At 43.7% G+C, this 12,500-nt stretch overlaps 1 protein-coding gene across 1 annotated transcript in view; it reads right to left on the bottom strand.

Annotated features, from left to right (window-relative positions):
* Positions 1–12,500, bottom strand: part of cux1a (cut-like homeobox 1a) — a 282,358-nt gene that overhangs the window by 268,753 nt on the left and 1,105 nt on the right.

Genomic DNA, 12,500 nt, shown 5'->3' with positions numbered 1-12,500 from the left:
AATAAAAGAAAAGCAAGGCAACGACATTAAAAAACAAGCAGTAATGCAGTACAGTGAGGACATGAAAAATTAAAAATACAAGATCAATTAAAGGCAATGTTGTAGAGGTGGGTCTTGAGCTGAGCTTTAAAAATGTCTACAGAGGCTGCCTGACGAAGGTACAGTGGGAGCTTGTTCCATGCCGACGGCCCGTAGAAGCAAAAAGCTGCTTCCCCGTATTTTTTTGTTGCCATTTTTTTGGGCAAAGCGAGCAGGCCGGCGGTGGAAGACCTTAGGGGGCGGGTTTGGGACATATTTAGGCAGGCAGTCAAGTAGGTAGGAAGGTGCGAGACCATTGAGAGCTTTATAGACAAATAAAATAATTTTAAAATCAATCCTAAAAACAACCGGAAACCAGTGCAGTGATGCCAAAACTGGAGTAATATGTTCTCTCATCTTAGTTCTAGTTAAAACTCTGGCTGCTGCATTTTGGACAAGTTGTAATCTGTCAGTTGTTTTCTTAGGCAGTCCTGAAAAAAGTGCATTGCAGTAATCAAGCCGAGAAAAAACAAAGGCGTGGATTAGCGTTTTTGCATCGTCCAAGGACAAATAGGCTCTGATTCGTGCAATATTTCTAAGGTGAAAAAAGGCAATCTTGGTGACATGATTAATGTGTGAATTAAAGTTCAATTCAGAATCAATAATAACCCCCAGGTTCTTTACTGTACTGTTAGTTTCTACAGTTAGGTTGCCCAGTCTGCTTATTATTGATTCTTTCTGCTCACTAGAACTGATTATGAGAACTTCTGTCTTGTCCTCATTTAGCTTGAGAAAGTTCTCACTCATCCAACATTTGATGTATCAAGGCGTTAATCCATTTTGGGGGGAGGGAACCCCTTTTTGGTGTTAGCATTATGCTATGCTTTCTCTATTGAAAAAATAGCAGATCTACAAGCTCATAGCGAGCTTGTAGGTCTGCTATTTTTGAAAAAGTCGAAAGAACGACTGACACAGAAACGTAGCCTTTTCAGAAAACTGTCAGGATTTAGAAGACATTTATAGAATCGTTCCCAGGTCAAAATGGGTTAAGCACCGTTCTCTGCTTCCAAAAGGCTTTTTTAATTTGTTTTTATATATTCAGGTAATGAAGGGTTGCCGACTTGCTGTTGAAATGGAAAGGGAAAAAGGTCTCTCTGTTAACAATGGTGCTGATAAGTGATAAGCTCAGGAGCCAAATAAGATAAACTGTTGTTCCACCAAAGCTGCTCGGCTGAATCGACGCCATTATCAGACAGTGCTCGGGCCAGAAATCACAGCGCAGCTTTAAATCAAACAACATGCAGCATTAGTTAGTTCTCAAACTTTCGTTAATTTCAAGGGCCCCCACCGTTAACTCTGCGAGTGTATATACAACGGAACCAAATGGACCCGTGTACACTCTCAGAGTTGACACAGACCTGTAAAAGGGACTGTTTATTTGGGGACCCCCTCAAGGAACATCGAGGGTCCCTGGACGCCACTTTGAGAACCACATGGTGTAATAATGCACCGCAAATTATATACCCCGACCCCTCTAGACCAGAAATCACACAGGCTGGTTCAATCATGATTAACGTCATATAACTCAAGCCCCGACGCTCAGCCCCTCTCTCTCACTACTACCACAGCTCATGCTTAACCCATTCTGACCTGAGATCAGATTCTAAAAATGTCTTCTACATCCTGACAGTTTTCCATTCTGACCTGAGATCAGATTCTAAAAATGTCTTCTACATCCTGACAGTTTTCCATTCTGACCTGAGATCAGATTCTAAAAAAATGTCTTCTACATCCTGACAGTTTTCCATTCTGACCCATTCTAAAAAAATGTCTTCTACATCCTGACAGTTTTCCATTCTGACCTGAGATCAGATTCTAAAAAAATGTCTTCTACATCCTGACAGTTTTCCATTCTGACCTGAGATCAGATTCTAAACAAATGTCTTCTACATCCGGACAGTTTTCCATTCTGACCTGAGATCAGATTCTAAAAAAATGTCTTCTACATCCTGACAGTTTTCCATTCTGACCCATTCTAAAAAAATGTCTTCTACATCCTGACAGTTTTCCATTCTGACCTGAGATCAGATTCTAAAAAAATGTCTTCTACATCCGGACAGTTTTCCATTCTGACCTGAGATCAGATTAAAAAAAAATGTCTTCTACATCCTGACAGTTTTCCATTCTGACCTGAGATCAGATTAAAAAAAAATGTCTTCTACATCCTGACAGTTTTCCATTCTGACCTGAGATCAGATTCTAAAAAAATGTCTTCTACATCCTTGACAGTTTTCCATTCTGACCTGAGATCAGAATAAAAAAATGTCTTCTACATCCTGACAGTTTCCATTCTGACCTGAGATCAGAATAAAAAAATGTCTTCTACATCCTGACAGTTTTCCATTCTGACCTGAGATCAGATTCTAAAAAAATGTCTTCTACATCCTGACAGTTTTCTGAAAATCTATGTTTCTATGTCAGTCGCTCTTCGATTTTTCAAAAATGGCAGAGTGGCACCCTACGAGCTTGTAGATAGCTAAAGCATAGCATAATGCTAACACCAAAAGGGGTTCCCGCCCAGAATGGGACATACTAGGCCACTATCTCTACGTCCACAAAAAAACAAGCAAAAAACGCCCACGTCGAACCAACGTTGCTTGGTATTTCCATCTATGGCTATCGGCCTTCCCTCTCCTTCCCCTCGGCCCCCACCTGTGTGACCAGTCATCCAATCCCATCGATCTTCCTTATTTGTCCTTCTTGCCTTAGGCTCCTTGACCTGCGGGGTTTTGACCCCCCCCACCCCCTCCCCCTCCTATGACTCACTGCGTCGTCCCGACACGGAACATGTCCTAAATTTAAGCTCCTCTCTGCGATCTCCAACGAGGCGCAGCTGTGTGTGTGTCAGTGTCGATGTTGACAGCTAATTTTGCTTAGTTTTTAGTCAGTCTTTCGAATACAATTTCCATTCATGATAATTCCAACATATTTCATTAACGCATTCCGACCTGAGATCAGATTCTAAAAATGACAGTTTTCTGAAAAAGCTATATGTTTCTATGTCAGTCGTTCTTCGATTTAAAAAAAATAGCAGACCTACAAGCTCGTAGCGCGCCACTCGGTGGCGCGCTATGAGCTTGTAGATCTGCTATTTTCAATAGCTAAAGCATAGCATAATGCTAACACCAAAAGGGGTTCCCGCCCAAAATGGGTAGCTAAGTAGCTGATCTACAAGCCCACAACAAGTTGTGAGACGTGGCAGACGTGAAGCCGAAGCGTTATCATGGATATCGCAGACGGTTGAATGGCAGCTGAACGTATAAGAACATATACTGTAATAGACTGTCATCCAGGCACGTGCAAAGGGGAGGGGCTTTTGGGGCTTGGGCACCTGCCCTTTTGCCTCAAAGTGCCTTTGTATCTTTGTATCTGAAGTTAATTGAAGCCAGTTCAACGTATTTGTATCTTTGTATCATTCGCAGCAGCTACAAAGCGTCAGGATTTGCTTCGTATATAGCTTCAAGTCGCTGGCTTCTGTTGATGATGAATGGTAGACTGAATCTTTGCATCTGCCTATATGTTTGAACGCAGCATAAGATTTATTGCTGTAGTGGTTTGTGAGCGCAGACAAACATGGACGGACGGACGGACACGAGAACACACAGACACATGGGGACAAGTAGAGGACGAAGGCTCTTCTAGACCAGTGTGTTCTCATCAATGTGGGGTCTTGGGGGGGGGGGGGGGGGGGGGGGGGTTCCAGGGGGTCCCTAGCTAATTGTTTTATACATCTATTAGACTGTATAGAACCGCTGCTCAAACGTTCAACGTTCAAACAGCTATTTCACTTTATTTCAGCAACACACACACCCACAAGCGGCAACCGAGCAAAGACGATTGCACTCACGTGTATCTGCATCGTTGAATCGCCGAAAATAGTAGATCTCCAAGCTCGCAGCATGCAACAGAGTACTATATAAGTCAGGCTTTAAGCTTGGCAAGAGCAGTTAGGCGGAGGTGTTTTTTTTATCAAACTAAACAGCTATATCGGCACTTGATTACCCAGCTTGTCACTGCTAAAAAATATCAAGGCGACATACTGGAAGTAGCCACGCAGAAATAAACGGTCTCTGTCGGGTGCAAAGGAGACCTCGCATGAACAAAACGGTTACTTTTTTAGGATTAAAACTCTAAAGCATCGAAAGCTGCAGATCCACACGAGCACAAACACACGTCCGACCTGCAGATCTGATACTTTTGATGCTTCCGTGCGACGCCTGTATACCGCGATCGAGCATGCCGTTGACCCGTTCTGACCTGAGATCAGATTCTAAAAGTGTCTGTTTTTGAAAATGACAGTTTTCAGAAAAAGTCTATGTCAGTCGTTCTTCGTTTTTCAAAAATAGCACCGATTGGCGCGCTATACGTAGCTTGTAGATCTGCTATTTTTGAATAAATAATAATGAAATAATTCCAACGATATATTATAGCATAGCAATGCTTTCCGCCTTTCGCCATTTAGACCTGAGACGATTGTAAAAAAAATAAAAAATAACACCTTCTAAATCTGGGGACTGGGGAAAAACTTCAAATACCTGATATATAACTGTACATACTAGAAACAACCCAAAAATGGGTTCCGTCTCGCAGACGGTTGAATGGCAGCTGAACGTATAAGAACATATACTGTAATAGACTGTCATCCAGGCACGTGCAAAGGGGAGGGGCTTTGGGGCTGGGCACCTGCCCTTTTGCCTCAAAGTGCCTTTGTATCTTTGTATCTGAAGTTGAAGCCAGTTCAACGTATTTGTATCTTTGTATCATTCGCAGCAGCTACAAAACGTCAGGATTTGCTTCGTATATAGCTTCAAGTCGCTGGCTTCTGTTGATGATGAATGGTAGACTGAATCTTTGCATCTGCCTATATGTGTGAACGCAGCATAAGATTTATTGCTGTAGTGGTTTGTGAGCCGCAGACAAACATGGACGGAGGAAGGACGGACGGACACGAGAACACACAGACACTTGGGGACAAATGAGGACGAAGGCTCTTCTAGACAGTGGTTCTCATCAATGTGGGGTCCTTGGGGGGGGGGGGGGGGGTTCCAGGGGGTCCCTAGCTACTTGTTTTATACATCTATTAGACTGTATAGAACCGCTGCTCTAGTAGAGTGATTATAAACGTTCAAACAGCTATTTCACTTAATTTCAGCAACACACACACACACCCACAAGCGGCAACCGAGCAAAGACGATTGCACTCACGTGTATCTGCATCGTTGAATCGCTGAAAATAGTAGATCTCCAAGCTCACAGCACGCAACAGAGTACTATATAAGTCAGGCTTTAGCTTGGCAAGAGCAGTTAGGCGGAGGTGTTTTTTTTATCAAACTAAACAGCTATATCGGCACTTGATTACCCAGCTTGTCACTGCTAAAAAAGATCAAAGCGAGACGTACTGGAAGTAGCCACGCGGAATAAATGGTCTCCTGTCGGGTGCAAAGGAGACCTCGCATGAACAAAACGGTTACTTTTTAGATTAAAGTTCTAAGCATCGAAAGCTGCAGATCCACACGAGCACAAACACACGTCCAACCTGCAGATCTGCTACTTTTGATGCTTCCGTGCGACGCCTGCATACCGAGATCGAGCATGCCGTTGACCCGTTCTGACCTGAGATCAGATTCTAAAAGTGTCTGTTTTTTGAAAATGACAGTTTTCTGAAAAACGTCTATGTCAGTCGTTCTTTGATTTTCCAAAAATAGCACCGATTGTGCGCGCTATACGAGCTTGTAGATCTGCTATTTTTTTAATAATAACGTAATGCTAACACCAAAAGGGGTTATTTACAAACAAAAAAAACACACACAAACTGTTAAAAATGTGGAGTTGAGAGAGGTTTCCGCCCGACAACGACGATAGTCACGATATAATGGATGCTCTTTACGTCAGTCCAGAGGAATCCCCTGTCCCGACTCCCAACATGGATGGACCTTCATGGGTCCCACAGTACACCCTGTATAACATGATGGGACCTTCATGGTCCCACAGTACACCCTGTATAACATGATGGGACCTTCATGGTCCCACAGTACACCCTGTATAACATGATGGGACCTTCATGGTCCCACAGTACACCCTGTATAACATGAATGGGACCCTTCATGGTCCCACAGTACACCCTGTATAACATGATGGGACCTTCATGGTCCCACAGTACACCCTGTATAACATGATGGACCGTCATGGTCCCACAGTACACCCTGTATACATGATGGGACCTTCATGGACCCACAGTACACCCTGTATAACATGATGGGACCTTCATGGTCCCACAGTACACCCTGTATAACATGATGGGACCTTCATGGTCCCACAGTACACCCTGTATAACATGATGGGACCTCCATGTCCCACAGTACACCCTGTATAACATGATGGGACCTTCATGGTCCCACAGTACACCCTGTATAACATGATGGGACCTTCATGGGTCCCACAGTACACCCTGTATAACATGATGGGACCTTCATGGTCCCACAGTACACCCTGTATAACATGATGGGACCTTCATGGTCCCACAGTACACCCTGTTAACATGATGGGACCTTCATGGTCCACAGTACACCCTGTATAACATGATGGGACCTTCATGGTCTCACAGTACACCCTGTATAACATGATGGGACCTTCATGGTCCCACAGTACACCCTGTATAACATGATGGGACCTTCATGGTCCCACAGTACACCCTGTATACATGATGGGACCTTCATGGTCCCACAGTACACCCTGTATAACATGATGGGACCTTCATGGGTCCCACAGTACACCTGTATAACATGATGGGACCTTCATGGTCCCACAGTACACCCTGTATAACATGATGGGACCTTCATGGGTCCCACAGTACACCCTGTATAACATGATGGGACCTTCATGGTCCCACAGTACACCCTGTATAACATGATGGGACCTTCATGGTCCCACAGTACACCCTGTATAACATGATGGGACCTTCATGGTCCCACAGTACACCCTGTATAACATGATGGGACCTTCATGGTCCCACAGTACACCCTGTATAACATGATGGGTCCTTCATGGTCCCACAGTACACCCTGTAACATGATGGGACCTTCATGGTCCCACAGTACACCCTGTATAACATGATGGGACCTCCATGGTCCCACAGTACACCCTGTATAACATGATGGGACCTTCATGGGTCCCACAGTACACCCTGTATAACATGATGGGACCTTCATGGGTCCCACAGTACACCCTGTATAACATTCTTAATCTAAAGCCCTCTGCTTACCTCCCAAAGATTTAGAAAAAATACAAATAATAATGAAATAATTCCAACGATAGTTATAGCAATAGCAAAAGCATAGCAATGCTTTCCGCCTTTCGCCCATTTAGACCTGAGACTGATTGTAAAAAAAATAAAAAATAACACCTAAATCTGGGGACTGGGAAAAACTTCAAATACCTGATGTATAACTGTACATACTAGCAACAACCCAAAAATGGGTTCCGTCTTGAAAAGTAAAAACCCCTTCTTGTCCTTAATGAGTTAAATGATGAGCCGATCGCAAAAGACTGCCTTTTTTGCCAGACAGACAGACAGACAGACGCTTTGTGTAACTAAAATAAATGTAAGAGCTTCCTCTGGTTTGTAGACAAGTGTTTTTGATTTCTCTCTCTCTCTCTCTCTCTCTCTCTCTCTCTCTCTCTCTCTCTCTCTCTCTCTCTCTCTCTCTCTCTCTTCTCTCTCTCTCTCTCTCTCTCTCTCTCTCTCTCTCTCTCTCTCTCTCTCTCTCTCTCTCTCTCTCTCTCTCTCTCTCTCTCTCTCTCTCTCTCTCTCTCTAAATGGATGCCACATGTTGAATGCACTTATTTGCACATATATTACCATCAATCCCTTCTGACAGCTGCGTTTTGTCTGACTGCGACACAAATATTTATGTTGACTGGAAGTTGTAAATAACTATCTAATCTACATGTATCTAGCATCTACACAGTATCTATCCTTTCATCTATCTATCCATCCATCTATCTATCTACTGTATCTATCTATCTATCACTCCAGTATGACAGATCTGAACGATAGAAGAAAAACAAGATTAAAGAAAAACATTCAGGGATTCGCCTGCTTGGCCAAACTGACAATATTGCTTGCGTTCAAACACACGGGCAGAAGCAAACACAAAAAGATTCACAGCATTATGTGTCGCTTTGTATCCTTGTATCTGAAGTTGAAGCCAGTTCAACGTATTTGTATCTTTGTATCATTCGCAGCAGCTACAAAGCGTCAGGATTTGCTTCGTATATAGCTTCAAGTCGCTGGCTTCTGTTGATGATGATGGTAGACTGAATCTTTGCATCTGCCTAAATGTGTGAACGCAGCATAAGATTTATTGCTGTAGTGGTTTGTGAGCCGCAGACAAACATGGACGGACGGACGGACAGACACGAGAACACACAGACATTTGGGGGACAAATGAGGACGAAGGCTCTTCTAGACCAGTGGTTCTCATCAATGTGGGGTCTTTGGGGGGGGGGGGGGGCGGGGGGGCAAGGGGTCCCTAGCTAATTGAGAGAGAGAGAGAGCAAAAAGAAAGAAAGATACTTAAATAGTGGCTAATGGGGTCAAAGTCTTTCCCGTGAAGGGAACAGGGAGTCAGATTTAGAACAACTTCATTTCATTCTACTGCCTCCTCTCTGCTGTCTGGCGTCACCAGAGGAGCTAGACACTGCTGTGTCACTTTGGGAAAATGGGTTTCCGCTCCGAAAGAAAAGCCTCACGCACGCTGTTGTCAAGGTCATGTTGTCGTGGTGATTTATAAATCATATCCGCTACGGTAATAGCTCGTCGCTGCCAGGGTGCCAAAACTTGTACGTCCAGAAAGGGCATTCATTTACCAAAAAAACCAAATACATAATGCAAGGTTGAAATATAGAGATACAAGGTTTCGGCACAACAACGACCATATTGTCACTGTATGGAGGAATGTTACCACCTTTCAATTTTGAGGTTTAAATCACTGCTATTTAATCAGACCAGTGTGTGTCCAGTGGAAACCTCGTATGAATCTGATCTCAGGTCAGAATGGGTTAACACCTTTCATGTAGGTGTGTTAAAATAATATTGATACCAATGAAAAGTAGTAAAAAGGGCTTTGGACAAAACCTCATAACCCGGCTCAAAACTGTGACGCTATTTAAAGCAGCTAACTCCACCACCTCTAGTCTTCCCCCTCTCATGCATGTAATTGACAATAATATTAAAGTCACTGAACCAACTTTTATGAGGCATTATTGCTTTGTTTAAAAAAAAAATATATATATACTGTATATGGTTTTCTTCATTTCCTTAACACATTCTGAACGGGAACCCATTTTGGTGTTAGCATCATGTTATGCTTTAACTATTGAAAAATAGCAGATCTACAAGCTCATATCGCGCCACTCGGTGGCGCGATATGAGCTTGTGGATCTGCTATTTTTGAAAAATCGAAGAACGACTGACATTTGTAGAATCTGATCTCAGGTCAGAATGGGTTCGTCAGACCAGGGTGTTGTCCAGTGGAAACCTCGTATGAATCTGATCTCAGGTCAGAATGGGTTAAAAATGATTAGGTGGTTTCTTCCCAACAGCAGAGATATGGAAATAGATGGTATGGTGTGGTTAAGAGAGACATGCAGGGCGTCCTGAAACCTCTAAATATCGGGTTTTAAACTAGCACTGACACTCTGATGGTTAGTCACTAAGTGGTGTACATTTACTTTATTTCCATGTATTTATTCATGTACACTTTCTACTCCACTACATCTCATAGGCAAACATTGTGTTCTTACTCCATTACAATGCATTCGATAGCTTTAGTCACCTACATATACAATACAGTATACGAACCAATGAAGCACACTATTGTATTATTTGGCTATTCGGAAATAGCAGATCTACATGCTCACAACAACGTGTCAAACTGTCAACTATTAGGGGGGGGAAGAGTGTACTATAAGTATATGTTGATGCCAATACTGTTGCATTTGTAATACATCAGGTCATTTACTTAACAGATGGTATCGTTTCATTTTGTGGTACTGTACTTTTAAATGTACTTGTACTGGTCGCAGTACAGGTGAAGGCCGAGAAGATAGCTTTTAGCGGTATGACGCTAAAAAACAGCACAGAGCAGCAGACCACCCACACTGATGCATGAGAGGGGGGAAAAAAAACATAGTATCAGCGACTGGCCGACTGGCCCCGGTCACCAATTTGAGGGTAGAATCTGAACCGCTTCCTTGTGGTCACACACACACAGGTTCAGCCGACCGCAGGCCAAAGTCCAACAGATTTAACCCATTCTGACCTGAGATCAGATTCATAAGAGGTTTCCGCTGAACACACACTGGTCTGATTAACCCATTCTGACCTGAGATCAGATTCTAAAAATGTCAGTCGCTCTTCGATTTTTCAAAAATAGCAGACCTACAAGCTCGTAGCGCGCCACTCGGTGGCGCGCTATGAGCTTGTAGATCTGCTATTTTTCAATAGCTAAAGCATAACATGATGCCAACACCAAAATGGGTGCCCGCCCAGAATGTGTTAAAGCTGCAATGCCTGCAGGATTTTTATGTCCACTACCTGGGATTCAAAGCCACACAGTGGTGGAAGAAATATATATACTCAATTTCTTTACTTAAGTAAAAGTACCAATACTGCAATGTTGAAACACTCACACTTACTAAGTAAAAGTCCGGCAATCAAAATGACGAGGCCCCACATTTGTACGGCTGAGATGGAAAAATGGCTGTGGAGATGTTGCACTGTGAGCTTCACGCAATGCTATCACTCGTCACTCGTATACTTGCAACCCGAACACAGAATAGAAATGTCTCAATAGGGCCAGAGCGTAGCCTACCAGTAGGCTAGTAGGCTATAGTAGTAGGCTGCTAGGCTACATTTTCCAGCCTCACTGTGGAGACATATACCATTGTAGATATAAAATAATTAAATAAACAGTTAAACACCGTTTGGTTTGGGTGTCAGATGACAAAATAACATAACCTTCAGCAACATTCCCACCAACACATGCATGCTCTGCCCTCTACCTGTCCTCAAACGAGCATGACGGTGTAATCAAAAATAATAATTGGTCACTCTCGTGGTGTATTTTCCCCCTCTCCCTGGTTCCCTAAGGATATGTCCACATGTCTTCTCGTCAAGTAAGATGTAACATTGAGAACCGTTTTTGACGTGAGGGGAGGGGAGGCGGCTATCAGATCAGAACACCCGAACATTTTCTAACAGCGAATAATAATAATAATAATACCGCCGATGATCCAGAGCCATAGAGTAGAAGAGTTGTGACAAGTCAAAGATAGGAGAGATGGAAGATGGTGTACTGCAGTGACAGTGTACACACCAGCGTCACTGACAAGCAAACTTACGAACTACAGACTGGCAGCCAAGTAGCCTAGCATCCTACTAGCCTACATGTAGGCAGGAAGATGGCGCCCCAAATAAGCCAAAATCCTACCAAACATAGCCAAAAAGACCACCTCCAACACTACAGCTATATTGTATCAAATGCTTTACCAAAAGCAACTGGCGGCCTGGGGGCCACATGCGGCCCCCACCATCACAATATTTTAGCTACGACAGAAATATGCAATGTGGCCCCTCTGGAGTGCGTGTGGAACTATAGCGGCCTCCTGGAGTGAGTGTGGAACTATAGCGGCCCTCTGGAGTGAGTGTGGAACTATAGCGGCCCTCTGGAGTGAGTGTGGAACTATAGCGGCCCTCTGGAGTGCGTGTGGAACTATAGCGGCCTTCTGGAGTGAGTTTGGAACTATAGCGGCCCTCTGGAGTGAGTTTGGAACTATAGCGGCCCTCTGGAGTGCGTGTGGAACTATAGCGCCTTCTGGAGTGAGTGTGGAACTATAGCGGCCCTCTGGAGTGAGTGTGGAACTATAGCGGCCCTCTGGAGTGCGTGTGGAACTATAGCGGCCTTCTGGAGTGAGTGTGGAACTATAGCGGCCTTCTGGAGTGAGTGTGGAACTATAGCGGCCCTCTGAGTGAGTGTGGAAATAGTGGCCGTCTCCATCGTCAAAGTTTCCCACCCCTGATCTACCGTACAGATTGGTCTCAATGATGTATTATTCATTAAATAAGCCCCAGACTGCAGCTGTGAGCTCTTCCAAATTATGCTAATTTTACGGCTGCAACATAATTTTATACAGTACGTACAGTAGTAGGGGGTCACTGCCTCTCTCTCTCTCTCTCTCTCTCTCTCTCTCTCTCCATGCGGCAAGTGAAGAAATGATGCAAATGTGTAAAACACATGCAGAAAAGCTAAGGCAAACGCAACAATGCTAAACGTGTTGCAAAAGGGAAGACCCAGGCTGTACCACAAAACACACTGTAACAGATAAAGAAAATAAAACACACTGTAACAGATGAAGAAAGA

The sequence above is a fragment of the Protomyctophum parallelum genome (assembly GCF_964188405.1).
Source record: "Protomyctophum parallelum genome assembly, chromosome: 1".
In the NCBI taxonomy this organism is placed as follows: domain Eukaryota; kingdom Metazoa; phylum Chordata; class Actinopteri; order Myctophiformes; family Myctophidae; genus Protomyctophum; species Protomyctophum parallelum.
The sequence above is the reverse complement of the archived record's forward strand: the minus strand, read 5'-3'. Positions and strand labels throughout refer to the sequence as shown.